General features: G+C 35.6%; 1 protein-coding gene across 1 annotated transcript in view; it reads right to left on the bottom strand.

Moving 5' to 3' along the window:
* Positions 1 to 3034, bottom strand: part of MARCH1 (membrane-associated ring finger (C3HC4) 1, E3 ubiquitin protein ligase) — a 182964-nt gene extending 179930 nt beyond the window's left edge. Inside the window, exon 1 of the mRNA XM_011959680.1 lies at positions 2960 to 3034. The gene's annotated coding sequence lies outside the window, so the exon portion shown is untranslated. The remainder of the gene's footprint in view (positions 1 to 2959) is intronic.
* Positions 3035 to 5442: the final 2408 nt, after the last annotated feature.

Raw genomic sequence — 5442 nt, 5'->3', positions numbered from 1 at the left:
AAAATTGTGCTCCGATCTCATTTGGAACTACAGATGCAGAAAATCTTAAAAATTAGTGTATATTTCGATAGTAGCATATATCTTTGATACATGAGCAGTGTACCACTAAAATTACCAAAGAATAGAATAAATAGAATTTATCTATTTCAGGTTTTAAAAACTCAGGACACTTGTCAACATAATCTATTAGATTGATACATTGAAAGAGACAAACATTGTGATTTTATAATTAAATTCTGAAAAGATATTTGACAAACCCTGGCAGTCTTATTCTAACATAAGCTCTAAGTAAAACAAGAATTGAAGGAAACCTTTTGTAGTAACAAAGACAATATTCTAAAAAAATACAAAATATAATTCTAATAGGTAAAATACAGAAACTATAAAAATTGAAGAACATCTGTTAGAGGTGCTTGCTATTATAATTCAACTTGTCTTAGAGTTTTTAGCAAATACAATAAGGAAATGGCGTACTTTGTGGAAAAACTATTGAGAAAGAAGCAATAAAGCAATCCTTTCTTAATAATGACATAATATCTTAGAAATCCCAAGTGTCTCTGGTTAAGAATCAGACTTTAGTTAATTAGACTTTAGTAGAGTAGTTAGATATAGGACAATTATACCATGGCAGAGTCTACTAGGTTTCCTAAAATCCATTATCTTTTGCTTATGCATTAATGGAATAATAACTGAATACACACCTTCACAGTGGCATTATATTTCCCAGCCTTCCTTTGGTTGTAGGTTGCCTAAGGTCAAATTCTCTCCAACGAGATGTGACCAGAACTAACAACTGTCAATTTCCTGCCTGTCACATGAATCTCCCATACAATTTCTTACATGCTTTTTTCCTACTGCTTTATGTTGGGATGGAAACTATCAGGGCAAGGCAGGAAGCCACATATCAAAGATGGTAGAGCTGAATTCTTATGGGTCTTTGAGTGACCACATAATGAAAAGCCTTCTGCCAACTTGGAGTATATACTCTAAACTGTCATCAGAGAGAGAAAAAAAGTGTATTTCTTGTGAGCCATTACATTTTTGATTTGTTTATTATAACACTGTGTCTATCCTAATGGAAACACTACAAAATCAATAGCTTTCTCTTAGCAATGAATATCTAGAAATGTAAGAACAAAAACAAAAACTACAAAACACTTAGGAAAACTTAACAAGGACATGAAATTTTATTCAAAAATATATTCTATAAAATATTACTGAGGAGTATAAATCATGATCTGAACAAAAAAAGTACTATACTTTGATGGGAAGATAATTTTCTAATATATAAAACCACTACAAATTGACATATGAGTAGAATGTAGCTCCAATTAAATTTCTAATAGAATTTATTTCTTGTTTTCTGGAGAAGAAAGGAGATAGATAAAATTATCTTAAAGAAGAATGATCTTAAAGAACATATACATAAAAAAAACCTGAGAATAGCCAAGAAAATAATGAAAAAAAAAGGAGAGCTTCTTATGCTAGGCATTGCAAATATTAAAAGTCACTATCATTAAGTCAATATGGTATTGGCATAGAAATTAAGCAAAAGATCAGTGTAATCAAGAATAGAAAATCCAGAAATACATGTAAGAATCTCACATATAAAAAATATTTCCCGTCAGTATTGAGGATAGTTGATATAGTAAATGTTGCTGGACAACTGGCTACCTCTGTGGAAGAAAAAGTCAGACCTCTATCATTTAGCATGTATAATCATGGAGTCCTAAGGCCGGGCACGGTGGCTCAAGCCTGTAATCCCAGCACTTTGGGAGGCCGAGACGGGCGGATCACGAGGTCAGGAGATCGAGACCATCCTGGCTAACACAGTGAAACCCCGTCTCTACTAAAAAATACAAAAAACTAGCCGGGCGAGGTGGCGGCGCCTGTAGTCCCAGCTACTTGGGAGGCTGAGGCAGGAGAATGGCATAAACCCGGGAGGCAGAGCTTGCAGTGAGCTGAGATCCGGCCACAGCACTCCAGCCTGGGCGACAGAGCGAGACTCCGTCTCAAAAAAAAAAAAAAAAAACTTCGAATAAGTCTAAATTACAAATTCAATCTTGGGATGAGCGAGATTTACATAGCTAAGACACAAACTGGAAACTATATGTCATTGGTATATTTGATTATCCTCTGTCTAAAAAAACAAGAAAAATTAAAGTGAGTAAACAATTGCATTAGTAAACCATGAAACACAAATGACTGATAAAGTTTAATTTCTAGACTATGCAGTGGTTTTAGCTATTCACAAAAGCGGCAACAGAAAAGAACCCAATAGAAAAAATAAATGAGCAGAGATAGAAACAGAAATTCACAAAAAAGGAACTACATATTGTCAATAAATGTATGGCAAGATGCTCAAAATCACGAGCAGTCAGAAAAATGTAAATTAAAGTAGCAACAAGACTTCTCATCACGCTGAAAAAATTTAAGAGTTATAGCTTCTGTTGCTGATGGCAATAGGAAGAATGAATACTCTCAAAAAATGCTAGTAGAAATGTGATTTTCTTCTGCAATATCATTGAAAAAACATCTGGCAACATATATTGAATTAAAAATATCACTTCATGCAGTAATTTCACCCTTGGGAATCTCTCCCAGAGAAATACAAGCACTAGTACATAAAAATATGTAAATGAGGACACTTAATACAACTCTGCTTTGAACTGAAAAAAAAAAAAAAAAAAGAATCCCAGCAATAAAGATGGGACAGTTGTAAATTTAATGCCTCAAAGCTTTAAATCCATCCTTCTAGCTTCTGTTCTGGGCTGGGACTCCACAAACCACTCTTCTGTTGTGTCACGTGACTCCATTCTAAGCTCTGCTTATTGGGGAGTGGGGGTTGAGGGGGGTCACAGGGAAACTAGAAGGCTAGAAAACGAAAACAGGATTTGCTCCATCTATTTGATTTCTATAGGCTTCTTGTGTTTGCATCATCCTAGAAATGCTTCTTCACCCTGGGAGTTAGTTGCAATCCCCTCCTGTAGCAGCAGCTGGCAGCTAGATACACGGTTTCTAACACCCCAGAAACAGGCTCATTGTACTCTTTTGAAGACCACTGTTGGATTCTTAGAATTCTAAGAGGTTTGAGTTCCAGTTCCATGGGGCCCTCCTCCAAGCTTTTAATAATTTTAATTTCCTTCCCCTGTTCACTGAGACCTCGGGAGGATGGCTGCTTCCTACAATCCCTGCCTTTGCAACATCTTTGTGTCCTTATTTTTTTTTCCTTTCAGTTACCTAGTTAATGATCTTTTACAGCCACGGAATATATCTTTATACTAAATTATCTGTGTTAAAACAAAAGGCGTCATTTCTCCCTCTTGACTAACAGAATAAACAATGCTCATCAATAAAGAATGGTTAAGTAATTTATAGTAGAGCCAAACATTGAAAATATCATGCAGTCATAAAAAATGAATTGGATCTCTGGCATTTGAGAGATTTCCATAAGATAACTTCGAGAGTGGAAAGTAAAATAAGAAGTGATAAAATATGATTCTTTGTAAAACATACCGGGATAGAACCTCTGTAAGTATATATGCAAGCACAGGTTTGTGTATAGACATGCAGTAGTATATGACTATATAAGCATGGAAAAAGTCATGGAAAGTTATGCAAAAACTATATTAACATAAGTTATTGGGTAGAGAGGTGGGAGGAAGGAAGAGAGTCCAGCAGGAGGGGAATGAAGAAAAAAGAGGAGATGGGGGTCAGGGAATCTTAAAAAGCAAAAGAGAATGTTAAGAGATCTGTGTAAAATTATACATGGGTATGATGTGCATACAGAAATTATAATGCAAATATGAGGTTATATCTTTATCGGCAAATGGTAATGTTCATGATATATTGTTAAGGCAATCAAGTTATAGAACAATGTGTAGAGGACAATTCCATTTCTTTCAAATAGATTATGTATAGAGAGTAATTCCTTCTCTTTAAAAACAAACAGAACTCCTATATATTTCTACATATTTACAGATGTATGTTTGAGCAGAAATATGTTAATCCAATCTTGGCTATTAACACAGTAATCTATGTACAATGGTTACCTTTAGTCCTTAGCATGGCGGGATTGAAGGGAAGCAGGCAGATTCATGGGAATAGTCTAGCTTTTTCTTTAAGCAACTTTGTGTATAAAGTTTTAGTTGTTTTAGGCCAGGCAAGCTGGCTCATACTTGTAATCCCAGTACTTTGGGAGGCCAAGATGGGAGGATAGCTTGAGCCTAGGAGTTCAAGAGCAGCCTGGGCAACATAGTAAGACCTCATCTCTAATTTTAAAAAACAAAAAGAAATTAAATTTTAAAAGTTTACTTGTTTTTTATAATCTTTTAAACAATGAAACACCTAATTAAGAAACTCTGAAAAACAAAAATGGCAAAATTAGCCTTACTCAGCAGAATATATATCATAAAGGTATATCTATGTGTGTTGTATGTATGTAATCAAAAAGAGCTGCAAGAAAGAGTTAATGTTTATATTCTCCAAGACTATACAGGACCTGGAATATAAAGGCACAAATTATTTATTTAGTCAAGTGGGATCGGTGGAAAAATCACAAGATTTGTAGTTACAACACTTGCATTAGAATTGCAGCTTCGGCCAGGCGCGGTGGCTCAAGCCTGTAATCCCAGCACTTTGGGAGGCCGAGACGGGCGGATCACGAAGTCAGGAGATCAAGACTATTCTGGCTAACACGGTGAAACCCCGTCTCTACTAAAAAATACAAAAAACTAGCAGGGCAAAGTGGCAGACGCCTGTAGTCCCAGCTACTTGGGAGGCTGAGGCAGGAGAATGACGTAAACCCGGGAGGCGGAGCTTGCAGTGAGCTGAGATCCGGCCACTGCACTCCAGCCTGGACCACAGAGCGAGACTCCGGCTCAAAAAAAAAAAAAAAAAGAATTACAGCTTCATAACTAACCATGTGATGGTAAGAAAATCACGGGCCTTCTCTACCTCTAACTTGCTGAACTTGCAAAATGAGTATAAAGACCCTTGCATGTTTACCTCATAGAATTTCTGTTGGAGCAAACATGGTAAACGTTGGAAAAGTGTATTTCTAATTGTAAAGCACTGTATAAATATAAACTAGGGTTATTACATTTAGATGTGCTAGAAAGATAATAAGGACAATTGCTTGTAAGTTGCCGCATTTATTATTAAATTTTGCGCTACATAGAATTTTCTACAAATACTCCAAATTTTCTTAAAAATGAACATGTCATTCCCTAAAAATATCAAATTTAATGGGTAAACTTGCTAATCTCTTTATCTAACTTCAGGATCACTATGAAAAGTCTAGCAATTGTGACCAGAAGGCTATTTTAAACACCCCTTAGGGCTTTTCCCTAAGTACAAGGCCAATACTTTGAAAAGTGGTAACCATTAAAAGACTATCCTATAAAAAGAAGACAGATATCACAACAAGCCATCTGAATTTTG

Source organism: Colobus angolensis, unplaced genomic scaffold (genome assembly GCF_000951035.1).
Source record: "Colobus angolensis palliatus isolate OR3802 unplaced genomic scaffold, Cang.pa_1.0 Scaffold5, whole genome shotgun sequence".
Lineage (NCBI taxonomy): Eukaryota > Metazoa > Chordata > Mammalia > Primates > Cercopithecidae > Colobus > Colobus angolensis.
This window is presented reverse-complemented; position numbering and strand designations above follow the sequence as displayed.